The sequence below is a fragment of the Crocuta crocuta genome, unplaced genomic scaffold (assembly GCF_008692635.1).
Source record: "Crocuta crocuta isolate KB4526 unplaced genomic scaffold, BGI_CrCroc_1.0 scaffold107, whole genome shotgun sequence".
In the NCBI taxonomy this organism is placed as follows: Eukaryota; Metazoa; Chordata; class Mammalia; order Carnivora; family Hyaenidae; genus Crocuta; species Crocuta crocuta.
Window position 1 is genome coordinate 3,734,689 of NW_027531877.1, and position 20,570 is coordinate 3,755,258.

The window sequence follows — 20,570 nt, forward strand, 5'->3', positions numbered from 1 at the left end:
TAAACAAATGGTGTTGGGAAAACTGGACAGACACATGCAAATGAGTGAAACTGGACTACTTTCTTAGACCAAACACTAAAATAAAATCAAAATGGGTTAAAGACCTAAATGTTAGACATGAAACCATAAAAATCCTAGATAAGAACATAGGCAGTAACTTCTCTGACATGGATGATAGCAACATTTTTCTAGATAGGGTTCTGAGGCACGAAAAACAAAATTATAAATAAAACTATTGGAACTACATCAAAATAAAGAGCCTCTGCACAGCAAATGAAACAATCAATAAAACTAAAAGGCAATATATGGAATGCGAGAAGATATTTGCAAATGACATATCCAATAAAAAGTTAGTATCCAAAATACATAAAGAACTGATACAAATCAATGTCCAGAAGACAAATAATCCAACTTAAAAATGGACAGAAGACATGAACAGACATTTCTCCAAAGAAGACATCCAGATGACCAACAGACACAATGAAAATATATTCAACGTCACTCATTGCCAGGGGAATGCAAATCAAAACTACAATGAAATATCACCGCATATGTGTCAGAATGGTCAAAGTCAACAACACAAGAACAACAGGTGTTGGTGAGATGTGGAGAAAAAGAAACCCTCATGCACTGTTGATAGGAATGCAGATTGGTGCAGCTAATGCGGAAAACAGTATGGAGATTCCTTTAAAAAGTTAAAAATAGAACTACCCTGTGATCCAGCAATTGCACTACAGAGTATTTACCCAAAGAATACAAAAACACTACTTCACGCACCCAGATGTTTATATTGACTATTATCTACAATAGTCAAAACAAAGAAGCAGCCTAAGTGTCCATCTATAGATACATGGATAAAGAAGATGTGGTATTTTTGTTGCACCAGCTTAGACTGTATCCTAATAAATGTTTCAACTCCAAATGGATGCCTTCTAAAATTATATTTTCAGCCATCCCATCTCCCATGAACCTCAGGTATATATCGAATTGCCTACTTAACACTGTTACTGTGATATCTACTAATCAGAACTGTTTATTAACTCTGTTCTTTGTATCTACTTTTCCTTTATTTTCCTATTTCAATAAATAATACCACCCGTTATTCAACTGTCAAAAAAAAGAAACAAAAAAGAAAAAACAAGGAAGCAGCCTGTGTCCATCTATAGATGCCTAGATAAAGAAGATGTGGTATATATACGTAATGGAATATTATTCAGCCACAAAAAAGAATGAAATATTGCCATTTGCAATAACATGGAGCTACAGAGAATAATGCTAAGCGAAATAAATCAGTCAGAGAAAGATAAATACCATATTATTTCACTCATATGTGTAATTTAAGAAATAAATCAAATAAGCAAAGGGAAGAAAATAGACAAATCAAGAAACAGACTCAACTATAGAGAACAAACTGACAGTTACCAGAGAAGAGGTGGGTTGTCAAATGGGTGAAATGGATGATAGAGATTAAGGAATGTACCTGTCATGGTGACCACAGGGTGATGTATGGAATTGCAACACTGTTAACCAACTAGAATAAAAATTAAAATATGTATACATTCATACATGGGTCTTCCTATTCCACTTTGCCTAGAGTCTTTGCTTTGTCTTCATCTTTATTGCCTCTTGGCTACAAAACGGCTGTTGCTTTCCTGACATCATGTCCATGTCCATGGCAGAATGAAGGGGGGATAGGAAGAATGGTGCCAAACATATGGGTCACTTTTTAGCAAGAAAACAAGACATTTTCAAAAGTCCCAACCTGACTTTGGCTTACATCTCAATGGCTCAGGTTATGTCATAAGCTTCTGCCAGCAGTGAGAGAAGCTAGGAAAGCAAAGCAATAACTGGGCATATTGCTTCTCTTAAGAAACCTAGAAAGAAGTGGAAATCTCAATATAAAATAAGTAACTAGGGGCACCTGGGTGGCTCAGTAGGTTGAGCGTCCGACTTCGGCTCAGGTCATGATCTCACAGTACGTGACTTCAAGCCCCATGTTGGGCTTTTTGCTGACAGCTAGCTCAGAGCCTGGAGCCTGCTTTGGATTCTGTGTCTCCCTCTCCTCTGCCCCTCCTCTGCTTGTGCTCTCTCTCCCTCTGCCTCTCAAAAATAAATAAACATTAAAAATTTTTTTAAAATAAGTAACTAATAGAGTCTGCTGTGAAACTGGTGAAGGAAGACCCTACGCCTTAGGAACAGAGTGGAGAATGCACTCCCTTTTCCTTGAATCATCTCTGCTTCTTTTCCCCACATGGCCTGGCCCCTGGTCACTGGACTAACACGAAAGGGGCAAGCAGTCTGTGATCAGAGGTTCGGGGAGTTTATCAGAGATGTTAGTGCCTAATTCCTTGAAGTTACCAAAAAGCCAGCATATCACAGTGCTGAAATGATTGTGTCTCTCAGGCTAATAAGCATGCTTGGTCTTGTTCAAGTACATAGCTCCTTTAGAACCTGTGAACTTGGTCACAATGATCAGCACTACCCAGCCTCTAGGTCCCCAGACTGTACACTGATGAAGAAACTCTGGCAACAGTTAAAGTGTCCAAAATGGGTCTAGTCACATAGAAATATTTATGCAATGTCCTCCAGGCTGGCTGTGTGGTTTCCCTGAAAACAAGAGCCTTCCCCTGACCGCTGCACCTGTGCTGCTCTAAAGTCCTCCAGGAGGTGACTGAAGCTCACGTGACCTAGGAGAGAACCATGTGATGCTATATGGCCATGGTTCTCATGACATGTGTAGCAGAAGGAATTCCAGGGAGAAAAGTCAAGTCAATAGAAGGTGCCAAGTCCTTGAATATTAAGGCCTGAAGCAAGACATAATGATGAAATTCCCTTTGGTTATTCCAGTTATTCCATCACAAAACTTGTCACTCTGTTCTTCATTGGGTTAGGGGCTTCGTAAGGACACTGACTGTGCCTATTATTTTTTCGTACCTCTAGCACTGCTGAGTACATGGTGGGTGTTCAACCAATGGGCAGTGAATGAACAAATGAAAGATTACCTGAAAACAGAATGTGACTGCAGTGTAGGGGGTAAGGGGCTCAAGGGAATCCCATGTACCCATGCAGAGTACTCCTCCACAGCCTCTGCCATTAAAATATTTTACCCAACTTCAAACTTACTTAGATTTTCTTTTTTTTAAAATATTTTCTTTATTTTTGAGAGAGAGATAGAGACAGCATGATCAGGGAAGGGTCAGAGAGAGAGGGAGACACAGAATCCGAAGACAGGCTTCAGGCTCTGAGCTGGCTGTCAGCACAGAGCCTGACGTGGGGCTCGAACCCACGAACCGTGAGATCATGACCTGAGCCAAAATCGGACGCTTAAGTGACTGAGCCACCCAGGCACCCCTAGACTTTCTTTTCTACGTTTATTGACCTAATGTCATTAACATCAAGATTTTTGCCCATGGTTGCCTTTGAAAAGAAAGGGAAAAAATGTCAGCTTGTCCATGGGATTTGAGAAGTTATCCAATAGTTTAATATCAAGGTAGGTTACTCACACCTCCAAAATTCCATTATTCTGTGATTCTTCCTTTGCTTTTTAATGTGAGAATATGCACTATTCAGGGGAATAAGCTTGATGCAACTAAGATTGTTCATGTAATCCCCAAATATCTCTAATTAAACTCTAATTAAACATGACTTTAAAAAAACCTAACTGCAATATCTTCAGTAGCTAATCTTACTCTCATTTAATTACAGTATCTGTCATTTTCTCAGGTGTGACATCGGAGCACAGAGAGTCCTAAACCTTGTTAAAAGAGGGAAGGCATTTTCCCTGTATCATGTTCTCTCTTGTCAACTATGTCAGCCAGTGGCATTCTGTCCAGACTATTCCCACACATCCCCACTCATATGAATTGTATTTAAAGAGAATGTGTTCTTAATCTGAACATTCGATCTGATTTATAACATGTCTTTCCTGGCCCCAAAATTAAGAGAGAGAGAGAAGAAAGACAAAGAGAGACAAAGACAGAGAGAGAAAAGAAAGAGAGAAGGAAGGAAGAAAAGTTATAATAAAACCCTTCACAATCATACATCCTTAGTCTTATGAAGTTTTTCAGCGTGGTAGAAGAAGAGAATTGACTTTCAATTGCTGTCATGCTAGACAGCCATGTTGCCACTGTCTCTGCTAGTGCTTCTTTCTGCTAGAAGAGGTGCAAGAAAGAAAAGGTGCATATGAAGTCACTGTCTACATAGAACTGTCCTATGTGATGTGATGCCATGATCAGCCATCTCTTACAGTACAGCTTTTCATTCCAGGATAGCCCATTGTGCAGACTGTTTTGGATGCAGCTTGGCATGAGCACAGAAAGTCCATACAGCCACCCACAACTTGATCTACTAGTTGTGAACGGAAACTTTTGAACACGTTCCACCAGCTGCACAATGGTACCATTTATTACTTTATTCTCAGGGGAAAACATTTGCTGTGTGAATAATACCAGGGACTTATGTAAGCCTCTTCATTTTCAGAGAGCTTTACGGATGTCAGCAAATTCACACAACACCGTGGTAAGGTAGCAAGGCATTGTTATAACTTTTTACAGAGAGAGAAACCAGATCACAGCATCAGATTTTCCCAAGGCCAAATGGACAATAAGGGGCATGGACTCATTTCCAGAGAGACTCATCCTCTTCTGCTAGAGAACAGAAACAATTTTCCACTTACAGAAAGAATCCACAGGGTTCTATCCTGGATCCAATCCTTGAAGATAACTACTCTGACTTTTGACACTTCTAATGTTGCATGATCCTTTGGTTTTGTCTAGATGGGTAAAAAAGGAAAGACAAAATGGGGGTACCCATATAAGATACTGTGGAGACTTGTCACCTCTCATATACCTTGTCACTGAAGAATTGTCCAACCTATAATCACAGGACCACAGAAGGAAGATATCCCTATCTTTCTTTCCTGAGAACATGTTAAATGCCTCTAGACTGGGCTGAATTGTGGCTTTCAAAAAAAAAAAAAAAATGTCCAAGTCCTAACCCCCATAGCCACAACTATGATCTTTTTGGAAAATAAATGGGTCTTTGCAGATGTAATTAAGTTAAGGATCTCAAGATGAAATCACCCTGGATTTGGGGTAGGCCTAAATACAAAAACAGGTGTCCTCATAAGATAAAGGCAGAGAGAGATCTGAGACACAGACACACAGAGGGAAAGGCCATGTAAAGACAGAGGCAGAAACTCGAGTTATTCAGCAGCAAAAAGCCAAGGGTTGCCAGCAGCTACCAGAAGCTACGAGAAAGGCATGGAATGGATTCTCCCTTTGAACCTGCTTAGAAGAACCTGAGAACCTTCCCTGAGAGACTTCCCTTAGAAGAGCCAGTGCTGCCTTGATTTCAGGCTTCTGGCCTCCAAAACTGTGAGAATAAATGTCTGTTTTTAAGCATCCTAGTTTGTGCTAATTTATAATAGCAACCATAGGACACTAATACATCATCTTCAACTTCTCCCCATCCTCAGAATAACATGAGTTTTAACTCAATTCAAAGCTAAGTACATACAGTGACAAATCTTTTAATTTATGTGTGTGTGTGTGTCTGTGTGTGTGTGTATGTATGTATTACAAGGTACAAAATTCTAAAATGGTTGAAAGTTACTCTAAAATGGTTGAATGTAAATCCTGTTTCTTGCAAGCCTTGGGTCAGGCACAAAACGCAAACCAAATACATCCAACTTGAGATTACAAGAGCAGTATTGGTGAATGAAGAATTGGATTATCTTGACTTACTCCACCACTAAGGTCAAAGGGACATCATGAAGAGAAGAAAAAAAAATCAATAACCAGTGGAATTAATTCAAATTCTGATCACAAAGCAACAGTTTACATACCTCATCTTCTACAGGCCACTGCCCCAAGAAAGAACAAAGTAAGGTACAGTGTAGCCTTTAAAAATAATGTTATAATTATTACTAATTTTAAAAAATTATTACATAAATTTAACCATTACAGAAACTCATAATGTAGAAAATGACAATCTCCAATATAGAACAACTTCCTCTAATTTTTTTCTTTCTAAATACATGAACACTTTCTGTCTCTCTTCCCAACCATGTAAGAACTGGAATGGAGAGTGGGTCTGCAGGACATCCTGGTGTCTACTAGTTCTTTGGCCTAATTTACTTGGATCAAAGGAATGTTTGCTGAGTGGTTCAGAATGTAAATCCTGTTTCTTGCAAGCCTTGGGTCAGACACAAAACACTGACCAAATACATCCAACTTGAGATTACATTTTTGGTTAGAACACAGGTTGATATAGTTTTTCAGGGTCAGATTAGTAAATGGTTCAGGTTTGGTGGGCAATGTGGTCTCTGTTGCAGCTAAACTCTGCTAATATAGTGCAAAGGCAGTCATAAATGATACACACATGAATAAGCATAATTCTTTTATTACTATTTTATCACGGCATAGCAAATGACCACAAACTTAGCAGCTTAAAACAACACTCAATTACTAATTCTAGTTCTGTAGGTCAGAAGTCTAGTTGGCCTAGAGTTCTCCACTTAAGAGTCTGACAAGCCTGACAGGAAGGTGCTGGCCAGAGAGCTGTCATCTGAAGGCTCTGGGGAAGAATCTGCTTCCAAGCTTACTTAGGGTTTGGAAGAATCCAGCTCTTTGGGGTTGTAGGATTGATATCCCAGCCTCCTTGTTGCATGTCAGTGAGAGCCACTCTCAGTTCTTAGAGGCCTCTCTCAGGCCTCTCATAAGCCGTTCATAATATGATTGTTTGCTCTCTACCAGGCCCAGCTGGAGGACATCTCTCTAACCTCCTCTTATCCTAAGCAGGGAGACCTCTTTGCCTTTAAAGGACTCATATGATTAGCTCAGTCCCACCTGAGTAACTTTCCCATTAACTAACCTGAAGTCAATTGATTAGTAACCTTATTACACCTGCAAAAATCCCTTCTACCATATAATGTAACATAATCAGTAGTCAATCCTCATTGTATTTATAGGTTTTGCCCACGATCAATGGGAGGAGATTACACAGGGGGATTGTCACTGGGGGTCATTTTAGATTCTGCCTACCATAGATATGTTCTGCTATAGCTTTATTTACAGATTTATAGGCACTAAGGTCTGGATTTAGTAAAATGTTCACATTTAACAAATATTATGCTTTCCATTCTTTTTTAACCATTTAATAATGTAAAAACTGTTCTAAACAAGAAGAGGGCTGGATGTTGGGCAGGAGCTGCGGTTTGCTGACTCCTGAGTTAGAGGATCAAATAAACAAATGTTATAGGAACACCACAGGAGTACTTTTCATTGTATCCTACAAAGTGCCTTGGTCACAGTGGGTATTCCAAGAGGGCCTGAATGAATACTGGGTTCCAGAAAAGACAGAAGATAAAATATACCCCCAAAAGTCCTGGTACAGATTCTACTGCTGTGAATAGAGTAAAAACAGTTCCGCTTTGGGATAGCCTCTCCACCTAGGGAGGTCCAGGTGGCCCAGAACACAGACTGGAGCACCTGTGACATTTCCCTTGGGCTCCAAAGTTAAAGTGCTATAATTACAAGAGTCACGTAATAGTTAAAGTCTACCCACCCAGTACATTTAACCTGATCACTGGACTGAAAAGCCAAGCAAAACTCAACAGTCTTTCTCTGATATGCTGGGCTTGGTATCTGGGTTTGGGTTTCCTTAATGGCTGGTTAGCTTGTCTGGCTGTGCAACAGTACCACAGTCCAGTTGAATGTATTTCTTGGCAAATGAATGAGGTGGGAATAGCTTGGACCATGCTGAGAGTAAAATTCATGGTAAACGCAGGGCCATGGGGAAAACTTAGCACTGATGGTGAAATCTCGTCACTACTACTAATGGAACCACCCCCAGAATTTTCTAAGTGGAGATATTCTCTGGGATAATGGGAAAAATCAGAGTTGGCAGAAGCCCTATCAGAGGTATAGTATTCACTCTGGAAAATCTGGGAGAGAGTGTTCCAGTCTGTAAACCACCCATGACCCCAGATTCACAGAATATCAGCATGAGAGAGGATGTGAGGGACCACCTGCTTCAACTCTCACATGCAAGAAGAAATCAAGTCTCAAGACATTAAATTACTTTCTCAAATGTCCCAAGCTAGTTAGTAAGAGTTATGGAAGATCCTATTTATTGCGATTCCCAATAAAATACTATTTGTACTTCATCTTCTTTATTTGTCTCAGGCTCTCTCAAAATGCTGGTTGGCATTCTGGCCAGAATTGTGCCAGAGATTATTGTTCCTTCCTGCTCCTTCTTCCACTGTCACATCATCTCCCTGTGCTGTTGTCACTTTTTACCTTGTAATTTAGAAAACTGAAGAAGGTGCTCCCTGCCTAGATTTTCATAGGTCCTTCTTTCCTGGTTGCTTGTTAGATAACATATCCAGGCTTCTGGTAAGGAATCAGAGCTTGGGGGACAGCCTGGTTTGGTTTGTAGAGAATCTAGTTGAGGTCAGAGCAATCCTTGCACTAATAAGTATCAATATCCAAGGAAAGTGGGAAGAGGCTTCTAAAATATTTATTTGCATTCCTATTTTATGGCTCAGTTTTCCTTAAAATGGAGAGGACTTATTGCCCTGTGCTACCTTAACAATACCCTGCATTTTTGGAGAACATGCTTTTTGTTGGACCCCTACCAGTAATTCACATCTTTCATTTCCCAAAATTTTCCCAGTGTCTTAAGACTCCCTGTGGTTTCTCCCCCATTCCATGTACTTAGCCCCATTTCTAAGCTTCTGTCATCAGCTTTCAAGATCATAAGTCAGGAGCTGAACACCAACAAGGGTAACTCTCTGGACTGCAATTCTCCACAATCCTTCTCTCTTGCAAGGCCTCAGGACGGCCCAGGCATGACCTCCAAAGTCACATGGTGGCCATTCTTCTTTTCTACCTCTTGGTATTCCTTGGTCCTGGTTGCTATCCCTGTATAGCATGATAGGGAGGTCGTATCTTCTCACCAACATAGGGTCCTTCCAGCTCTCCACCAAAATTGTGTCTACTTGTCCTTACCCTTCCCATCTTCAGCTATGAGGACATAGAGACTTTTGTCGGATTTGGCACTGATCACTGGGGTTTCTCTTCCTTTCACCATCAAAACTCACTTGTTAGACCTGCCTTGCTATGATTCTGATACTGTCTCCTATGTCACCACTCCTATATGACTCACTCTTTTTGTTCCCCAGAGCCTCTGCTCATGAAGACTATGGGAGTAGCATGCCTGAGTGGGTTCATAAGGCCTGCAGAATTGACACCATGAAGGTCACCTACAGAGACCTCCTCCCTGCTAAGAGTTCTAAGAGGGATCTCTGCCATTTGCTTGCTGAGGTGGGGCCTCTGCTCCCACCCCCAGCCCAGGGCACCATCAGTGGACATTAGGAAGCAGTCTCTGTCCCCCATCCCTCTCCACATGCATCACAGATGTTTCTTGAGGAAAAATAGAGCTGGACCCCCAGCTAGAACCCCCATTTTGAGGCTCCTTGTGGATTCACTGTCCTCCATCCCCTTTCTGTTTCCATTTTTTAGGGGAACTGCATTCATGCAATGAAAGCAATGCCTGTATCGGTGAAGCCATGACCGTCTTCACACATAACACTTACCTTTCTCTTCTGGATCCTATAACATGGGCCCTGAATATGTTGCTCCTACCAGAGCAGGGGCACTCCTGTCTCAGGTCATCCTACAAGAGAGATACAGGCATTTCCGGTTATTATTTTTGCCCAGAGTCTTTTGAACCTTAAAAAAAAATCTTTTTCCTCTTTTATAAACAAAAATGCAGGGCACCTGACTGGCTCAGTTGGTTAAGCATCCGACTTTGGCTCAGATCATAATCTCGTGGTTCATGAGTTCAAGCCCCACATTAGGCTCTGTGCCGACAGCTCAGTGCCTGGAGCCTGCTTCAGGTTCTGTGTCTCCCTTTCTCTCTCCCCTCTTCTCCACTCATACTCTGTCTCTCTCTCCAAAATAAATAAACATTAAAAAAAATTTTAATGCTATTCTCAACCACCCAACAAACTCTTGACATGACCCACCTAGTGAGATGATACCCTGCCCCCATCAGGCGTTTCCTTAGAAGGCTCACTGATGCTGATTCCCTCCAGCTAAGAGAATTCATCAAACCTTACTTTGTTTGCTTATATCACAGGAACAGTAGACTTACATTGGTTCCCAAGTTTGTGAAATTCTTGTATAATATTAAACACCATTTTTTTCAAAGTATACATACATTTCCTTCTAGAAATACTGATATATACCCATAGGAACTTTCTTTATCCATTTGGAAACCAATGCTACAAAATGTTACAGGAACAAAGGGAAGACATGAAGGCCACACAAAAAATGTCTCTGGGGGACCCAAAGAGAAAAAGAAAAGAGTATCATTATCAAACTACCTTTTGGGATGCTTTTCTGGCCAACCAGTGTTCTCAGAAATGGGTATATGTTCTTTCCCAACATGTGTACCATACCCTTCAGGTTTGAAAGAGCACATTTCTGTGTGTTATGCAGTATCCTACTCAAATGAATAAAGTGTTCACCCCAACTCCAGAAAAACCATACTTTATTTTTTTTTTAATTTTTTTTATTTATTTCTGAGAGAGAGGGAGACAGTGTGAGCCAGGGAGCGTCAGAGAGGGAGGCACAGAATCTTATGTAGGCTCCAGGCTCTGATCTAGCTGTCAGCACAGAGCCTGACGCGGGGCTCGAACCCACGAATCACAAGATCATGACCTGAGCCGAAGTCGGACGCTTAACCGACTGAGCCACCCAGGCGCCTCCATACTTTATAAATTTCTTGTTTCTCACACGATGCATTCAATATGACTCTCTCCTATATGAATTCATTAACTTTGTCATTTGCCATTAGTAGATCCTTGAGAAGCAATGTAAAGAACTCCAGTCCACAGAGCCCAACTGCAAGCATATGTATGAACTCAGAGCCCCTAGCTAGGGGTAAGGAAGGGCTATATGTGTGTGTTTTGGGTGTGGGGAGTGGGAGCCAGTGGACTCCCAGAGATCACAGGTTGAGGAGCTCTCTTTGAACTTGATCATTTTTAAACTCTGCCTTTCCCTGAGCAATAATGATGTCTGAGATGCAACATAATCCCAGGGTATGAACAGGCATGAGATTTCAATTGCTCCAACTAGTGGAAGTGAGAGAAGAATACCAATATGACCACTCCACAGACATATGGTACAAGGGATCATTACCCAGGCTGATCAACTCTGCACGGTCTCATCCACCATGGTCCCATAAAGCACCATTGTACAGTTTAACACAGCTGGAATGGCTCTTCAAAAACACAGTGCAGTGGCTAAAGTTGTGCTGACTCGAAAGAAAAGAAGGAGAAAAGATAGTATTAATGTCTCTCTCTCATGTCAACAGGATTTAGTAAAAAAGAAACAGTGGGCTTTGTCATTTTTAATGCCCCCAAATCTTCCTATGTATCCAGGATATTTTGGATTCTATTTAGTATCTGATTTGAGTTTTAATTATTTTAACAGTAGATAAAATAAAAGCTGAGTAAATCACATGCATTAAAATCCTGAAAACCTTTCCCAATCTAAAGATAGCAATAACTTTTAGCCTACATTTTACATGAGAAAAAACAAATGTTTCAATGAAGCGTCCCAAATTCTTAGACAAATCAGAGATAAGAAGCTCCCGCCAGCGACTACAGTGTTACTGGCCCAATTTAGCCGTTTGGGCCTTGGCAGAGGTCCCACTGACAGGACAGAGGACTCTTTGGGAAGACAGAGGCAATTTGAAATGTGAGTGTTATTTATAAATTATCTCCAGATGGTCCAATTCCTACAATTCCTAAACTGCTCAGACTTTCAGAGTGGAAATTTTAATCATAGACATTTGAGGTTGATTTGGTCTAAGGTGGGGACAATTCTGAGAACTCAAATGACAAAAAGAAGGCAAAAGAGTCTCTCCTGGGACTGCTCAGGAGACTTGCCCTTGCTTGTGGTGTCTTAGTGAATCACCATTTGCATTCAGCTTTACAGTTCACAAAGCCCTTTTGCTCAGACTCTCAGAGAAGTCTTGCCCTTTGCACCTGGGAAGAACTGCTGAAAATATCCTCTAGGGACANGAAAGAAAGAAAGAAAGAAAGAAAGAAAGAAAGAAAGAAAGAAAGAAAGAAAGAAAGAAAGAAAGAAAGAAAGAAAGGAGGAGGGAGGGAGGGAGGGAAGAAGGAAGGAAGGAAGGAGAAAAAATGACTGACTCGGAAAGAAAATCATAAGACTATAGGTATGTTATGCATTTGGAAGGCCAACTTCTGGCATCATACATGCTTGTATAATTGATTTACAAACTAATTTGCTAGAAAGAATAATATGCTGGTTAATTCTAGCAATGAGGATTGCCACAGATGTAAGAATGTAATAATTAAGAAAGTAAGACAAACAGAACTACCCCATGGGCTTTCAAACTCCAGCACATATCAAAATTATCTAGAAGGCTTGTTAAAATGCATCTATTAAACTGGCTCACCCGCAGAGTTTCTGATTCAGTAAGTATGGGGTGGGAACTGAGAATGTGCATTCCTAATAAGTTCCCAAGTGAAACTGATGCTGCCCTTCCATCTGGGAGCACAATGAGAATCCTGACCTACAGATCAGCTTTGGGAAGAGCATGAAAGGTTATGGAATGGGCAAAGACGGGTGCAAGAGGCACATGACTGAAATGTAGTGGGTGTCCAGTGCTGGGAAGTTTGAAATGGATGTGGATAAGGTCATGGGGAACTCTGAGAGCCAGAAAATGAAGAAAGGAGGGAAAGAAGGAAAGAAGGATGGAAGGAAGGATGGATGGATGGATGGAAGGAAGGAAAGAAAGAAAGGAGAGAGAAAGAAAGGAAGGAAGGGAGGGAGGAAGGAAGAAAGGAAAGATTTTCTAAGGCGAGAGAGAAACATTAAATGTTTTTGATGAGAAACATCATGTATGTCACAACCTGTATTTCAGAAAGATAACTAGTGATGACATGAGGAGTCTGGGTCTCTTTGAAAGCAAAAAAATTTGGGCAGAATCTGTGGCTTTTCTGTATAGTTTCATGATACAGTAAACTGACAGAGAAATTAAATGAAATGACACAAAAAGAAATAATTCTTTAAACACCAATATTACAATCTAACAATATAATGTTATTGATTTATTTTTACAATATATCTTTAAGCAATATATATATATACTTTTTATTAAAATTTTAGAAAATATAGAGAAGGAGAGGAAAAAACCTCAATCACCTGTATTCCCACTACCTCCACACAACCACTAGTAATGTTTTTAACCTTATTTATTTTTAGTAACCTCTATACCTGTGGGGTTCAAATTCATCTGGAGACCAAGAGTCACATGCTCTTCGAAATGAACCAGCCAGGCATCCCAACCAAGAGCAATTTTTTAGTGTATTGTCTCTATTGTCACTTCATCTTTTTTTATGGACAAGAATATTTCATTTGTTGTGATCACACCATAGATAAAAAATTTTTCCTACCTTATTTTCTACAAATTCTTTTCCTAAGTCATTGTATGCTTTTGCTAAACACAACAATCTCCAAATGCAAATGCTACAGCATTTGTTGTTTGCCTATCTAATCATCCTATTCCAGATTTTCCCTGCTGGTTGAAGCCAATATTTTTTGGTTGACATCTCCTTTATCTGGCTTAAGTAAATCTTCATTAATATAAAGCAATCAAGGTAGTTCTCTCTTGCCAGAAACTGACTTAATGGCTTTCTTTCAGAAAGTGTCAAAGTTTTTTACTCTGAGAGTCAAAATTTTCCATGATTGTAACAGGTTGAACAATGCCCCCCAAAGCTATCATGTCCCAATCCTTGGACATATAAATGTCAGCTTATTTGGAAGATGGGTCTTTCCAGAAGTGATTAAGTTAAGGGTCTTGCTGGATTAGCTGGGTGACCCTAAATGCCATCATCAATGTCCTCATAAGAGAGAGGCTTCCACAGTGCACATACTAAAAATGGAATCCTATAGACAAAATTGCATGGTCCTGCACAAGAATGACACACAAATTCATGAAGAGCTCCACATTTAAAAGAGGGAGAGAGGCAAAAGGAGATTTCACACAGGCACACAAAGGAGGAGTTGATATGAAAATGGATCAGAGAAGTTTGAAGACTGGACTGAGGTGGCCACATGACAAGGAACACCAGCAGCCCCCAGACAACGGAAGAGGCAAGGAGTGGATTCTCCCTTAGAACATCCAGAGGGAGCACAACCCTATCAGTGCCTTAACTTCATCCCAGTGATACTGGTTTTGGACTCCAGAACTGTGACAGAATAAACTTTCATTGTTTTATATCATCAAGTTTTATGTCATAGGAGCTATAGACAGCTAACACAGTGACCTAGTCCAAATCCTTTTTGAAACATTCTGTCCCAGTTCTGGTCAATAGGACACAATCTCTGAAACACAAGGTTCTTCTTAGAAAGATTTTCTTGCTCTTAGAAAAAGAAATGTGGGGGTGGAGGGGCAGGAGTCTAATTTTTGTGCTGGATGTTGCTGCATCTACCTATAACATTAAAACCATGGCAGCCATCTTATGACTATGCTGCAGGTCAGCATGAGAACAAGCCAATGAGCTAAAAGTGGGAGACCAGAAACATTGAAGAAAACTTGGCCCCAAGACGACATCATCAAACTGCTTTAATTAACCAGCTCTGGGACTTCCCTATTGTGACATTTTTTCTTATGCAAGATAATCTTCTAACGTGAGATTAATGTGATTTTTAGGCTACCTTTAGTTGGGTCTTTCCTTACTTTCAGCTGAAAGCAACATACCAGATGGATTACACAATAATTAAGAAATTGCCAAACTATGGGCCTGCAAACAACTGCCTGGCTTTTTAAATAAAGTTTTATTGGAACACAGGCTAATCCATAGACCACTGTCTTGTGCACTATAATAATAAAGCTGAGTATGGACCACAAGCCTAAAATTGCACTGTCAGGCCCTATCAAAAAAAGTTTGCAAACTTTTGCCATTCTTGAACACATCCATTCTTTTATTGTTGCATCTTGTTTTTCTAGTTTCTCTGAAAATTGTCTGCTCTGTGTAAATTTTTTAAACCTATTACTTGACCATACACATCCAAGTGCTATACAAAGAAAAAAGAGTCCAATAAGAAAATAAATAACACACTCCCGGAAACAATTTACAATCATCTCCCACTTCAGCTGTGATCTTCCCAGAGTCTGCCAAAGGTTGTAATCAACACATGGGACTGCATTTTCCACATATAAATAAGTACTGGTGACTACGACAACAAATTCAAAAGTGCAGTCTAATCTTGAGGAAAAAACTTTAAAAAAGCTTTTCTTTCCCTTTTTTAAGTTTAAATCAGCCAAACTAAACTTCCTCCAAGGCTGAATGCTATTAGTGGGATGTACATCACAGTGAATGTTATTACAGCTGAGAGAGAAGGGCCTGAGCAGTATCCAGCCAGCCTGAAGCACCCCACTTTATTGTTGCATCCTGTGCAGCGAGAAAGCTCCTATTCAGTGTCTAAGGCTGGACTCAAAGCTTATCATGTAAATGGAGCCAATTGTATATTTAATTGATGTTTTGACTCCATGCCACATTCTCTCCCTCTCTCTTAACAAGAAAGAGAAATCACTTCTTTATAGCAAGTTCCCCACATTGCCCTGCACTCTGAAAGCACCTTCCCTTAAATGATCCGGGTGGCAGGCAGTCCTGCAGTTAAAATTGTAGCTGCACACAAGCAGGTGGCAGGAGGGAGTCACTGACTAAACAACCTTTTGAACTTTGTGGGAAGGTCAAGCTGTAGCTGCCCCAGCCAAACACTTCTACTTACTTCCCTAGAAGCTGCTCAGGAGGCTCTCTTTGGGTACAAAAGAGCAAGATGTTCACATCTCTTAAGTTTTTCTGGGGGCTTGCAGGATGCCCCCTGGGGCAAAATGCAAATAAACTGGCAAGGTGCATAATCTGAATAATGTTTGAGGATGAGCCAAGCCTTGTCCTTTTGTCAGGAGGAATCATCTAGAACGAGTCTGGCATCCTGGAGCGAGTCCAGAGTAAACAGCCCCTGAAGGCAATGCTCTATAAATGCCCAGGATCTGGCTATGCTCTAACATACACACACACCTCACTCACTCCTCACTCACTCACTCACTCACTCACACAATGCAATGTGCAGCAAAAACACCACCACGAAACCCTCAGGAAAACAACCAGAAAACCAGTGTACCAGACTCAGAGAATGGACAGTCAGAGGCAGAAAGTTTCAAGTCCATGAATATTCAACAAGAATCAATGAAAGTGCTTTTGGAAAGCTCTGCACTGGCACTCCCAGCCTATTCCACAGCTACCTTCTTTCCAAAACATCTGATATGGAAGCTTTCTACTTCCTTTCCCAAAGAATGCTGGACATGTGCTTCGTTTTCCACATCAACTGTGCAAAAACAATGACCCTCCCATTTCTTAACTGAGACAGACATTAAAATCTGTGACTGAGAAAGCACTCATTTTATTGAAGGTTTTTAGTTCTTGTATTGTTTAAAGTTATAATGATAGTTAATACATAACTAAAGTAAATCAAATTTTTTATTTAAGAAGTTAGGATAAGAGCACTTAAAACTTGAGCATCTCTCCTTTTATAACTTCAAAAGGTTTGATACATGTTCACAAGAATCTCAATATAGAACCCTATAAAGTGAGCAGGAGTAGGGGTTATTTATTTGATAGAAACTGAAGTTCCAAGTGAGCAAACAACTTATAATGGTTGCACTGTTTTTCTTTTGACCAGGTTTATGATCATTATTAAAATTTGTCTATGTCTCTAAATAAACACAAAAACTTAGAAAAATTTAGAAAATTGTTCTTATAATTAAAAAACAAAACAGATAAGAAGAAACTTCAACCACACAAGGAAAAGAGCCTGTCTGGGAGGAAAATGCAGGTTTTAGTGTCAGGCACATGTACATAACTAGTGGGTGCTTCAGAAAAGCTACCTGGCTCTATCAGCCTCATTTTCTCATCTGTAAAATGGGCATAATAATATCTACCATGCAGGACTGTTGTGAGAATTAGAGATAAAATACTCAAAGCCCCTGGAATATGGTACAGCCCTAACAAACGGTAATTATCCACATTTGGAATATTTGCTTTCAAGGGTGGCATTAAGGCATCAGTTATTTGGAATTTTGATATAATTAAAAATATCTTTTATATACAATGCTCTGTCACATTTATAGACATATACTCTTTATACCCAAACTCTTTATAGACATGCAGTACATAATAGAAAGTGCTTATTCCATTTTCCACCTAAACAATCCCTATTGTCAGACAACTATGTAGTTTCCCATCTCCACTCCTAAAAATAACACTGTGATGAAAATCTTCATATTAAAGCTTCATTGAATTCTCAAGATCAATTTCCGGAAGTAAAATTACTAAGTCAAAGACCGATGATCCTTGTGTTCTGATTGCTTTCTAAAAGGATGATAGCAAAGCTCACAGGCAAAAAGCAGTCGAGAAAAAGTGTGTGTAAGTTCACTCTTACTAGTCTGTCTCCATCACTCTGGAATCTGTGACAATGTGATCACAAAGAGAACAGCTTTCTGGTTTGGATTTCTATTTCCTTGGTGACTAGTGAGGTTGAATTTTTCCAAATATTTTTTAAGTGCATTTGGAAGTTAATTATTGTTTTCTTCTCCCATTTTTGAAGTCTTAATGTTTTTCCTCCAAATTTCTATGCGTTCCCTACTTATATGAAAAATGTTAACCTTGCTGAGTAGCCCTGCTGCCTCAACCAAATGGGAAAGGACCAGCAAGGCAGAAATGACTCTAAGAGATGGACAATATTATAGGTCAAAGACAAATCAACTGAGTTCTCAGTAGAGATGGATCCCATGATTTCTTCAACTCTGGGAAGCTGTACAGCATCCAGGAAGTAAGCAAAACAGGAAGACAATCAAGTCACTAACATTTTTTGAATGCTAAATATGACTCTTCAGTCTTTTATGCAACAAATATTTTTTGGGCAACTACTTCAAGTTAAGCTTTGTTCTAAATGCCAGGGATACTACAACAAAAAAAAAGAGACAGGGTCTCCACTTTCAAGGAGCTTATTTATTGAATGCTTCCTGAATGTCAGCTGTGCTTCTAGAGGCCTTCTCATCAAGGGCTCAAGAGCTCCATGTGGTAAAATAGTATTTCTGTTTTCACATAAGGACACTGAATCTCAGGTTGGTGGACTTGACTAGCAGTGGACAGCAAGCAGTTCAGTGTTAGAGTAAGGATGTGAACCCAGGCACACAGGATCCTAAGCCCACATGTTTTCATGTTCCTAATAAATAAGATAAAACTTCAAGTACAGGCAGTCCTTGTGTAGTACAGCACTGTAAAACTGATGTGCAGGCTGAAACTGCAAAACAATCTTAATAAACACTGGGGAAATTACAATTGGTCCATGACATTTAGGAATTTTTGTCAAAATATTAAAACACTCTCACTGTCAGTTTTAAATGTATAGGAAAATGAAGAAAATAGTAAAACAAATATTTATGTAGCACACTGTAATTTAGCTGGTTGGAAATATTGAGAGCTGAAGTGTTTTATTTCTTTGTAAAAACTTACCTAGGATAATTAGGGCAGTGCCTGCCTTCTTGTCATATAACAAGGATCTTTTCCATGCCGTGGTAAATGGTCAGTCTCCTTTCTAAATTTGGATCGGCTTCACTGTTTCATTCTTTGCACCTTCCATGCAGTAAAATATGTAAGTGTCCCTATAATGTGATTTTCTTCTCCTTCTCCTTTTCCTTCTTCTCCTTCTTCTTCTTTTTTGCTGGCATCATTTCCCCTAGGACATCTTCATCTTTTTGTAATCCCCTCCTTTATGGTGATAAGTTCACCATCACTAAGTTCCTTTGGTTGCTTTTCTTGAGTCTCTAAAATGGCTCCAGTGTTAACATTCCTAGGCTCAAGGATATTTCTTAAACTCTATTTACAGTCAGTTTGAATTTTACTTCCTACGTGATTATTTTTCATTTCTTTTGCCTCTTCCATTTTTGTCAGCCAATTCATTCCACTGATAATCCTGTAAACTGTCACATGGGTTATCACTGAAGACAAAGAGAGGCAACACAACTACACACTTTGCTGTCTATTGCCCAGTGACCAATTATCAACTGAGTCTGAAAGAAGCAACTTGACTGGTAAATAACTAATCATGATGCACATATTTAAGAAGTGATTTGTGTACTGATAAGTTAGTAGCAAAGTTCATACTCTATGCCAGTACTCACAGTTTATATACCATAATAACTGAAATTTTAACTGTGCTTTTGGAGGGGACTGTTTTCCTTTAACTAAACTAACAAAACTGTAGTGACTGAAATTCACACATATTAGAATTCTGCAAAAGGAGGATTACCAGTATTACCTTTGGGCTTCTTGGAACTGGGTCTTGCATAAATGTTACAGTGAAATGAGAGTACATTTTAAAGTAGTAAACGCTGATTTTTTATCTTGCCAGGTTGTCCCCCCACTCACCACCACCTTGTGTAAAATAGCAGGGTGTAGCCACAGAGAGCACTATTGTTTAATCATTCAGTTGAAAATCCAGCACATGTATTGTCTCTCCTCACTCCAGTGGACCTGCTTTTTGAGGATCATTCCATCTAGTTCACAAAGCAGTAGTGAAGATATTTCCTGTCTTCATGAAAAACACTTCCATCCTCTCTCTGCCCCAGGGAGGAAATGGAAAGAGAATGCTTATCCATCACAACAGGATGTAGAGCTGTGTACCTGGGTCTGCCCCCATGTCTCAGATGTAATGTACAATCATAACCAGGCACATATCTAAGCAATATGCCAAGTGTGCAGACCTCAACAGAAGTCAGAACAAACCTGAAGGAAGTTAGGCAGGGCGGCCAGCCCCAAAGATATTGAATATTTTCTGCCATAACATTCCATCTCCTTTGTGGCCTGGTTTTCATGGGACACTATATATGTCAGTGTGGGACAAGGGGAGGTGGGAGGTTGAGAAGCAGAGGGGTCTGCATTTGTCTCATCCTGGTGCAGATGTAATTGCTAAAGTGAGAAGAGGGACACCAGGAGATGGAGGTATATAAAAAGGGAAGGATTAGGGCTGCCAGCATCAGAGTTCATGCTAAGACCTTCACAGTTGGACAAAAGTATATAGTAAGGGGAAAGTACCTTAGCTGGGGTTTCCCAGAGGCTAATATTGAATACACGTAGTTAATTGGGGTGGTGATACCAGAAAGATGGAAGATCAGGAGAGTATGAAAATGAACCATGGAAAGCAAGGAAGCAATACAGAATATGCCAATGAGCAGGTTGCTAATGTGAGGAGTCAGGGCTCAGTTGTCCTGGGGACCTCTGCAGGGTGATGTAGAAAACATCTCAGCGTTGTCTTATTCAAGGAATAAGAGAGCTGTTCAAACTCCTGGCTGAGGGCTACTTGCTATCTTTTAACTCCTTAGCTCATAGGGTCTGTCCTGCATTCAGCCAAGCACACTCCCAGAGGCCAGAGGGAGCCTGGAAGCAGAGTCACAAATCCTTA

General features: G+C 40.1%; 1 pseudogene; it reads left to right on the plus strand.

The window, feature by feature from the left end:
- The first annotated feature begins 13,956 nt into the window (after positions 1–13,956).
- LOC144239062 (U6 spliceosomal RNA) lies at positions 13,957–14,055 on the plus strand (annotated as a pseudogene).
- Positions 14,056–20,570: the final 6,515 nt, after the last annotated feature.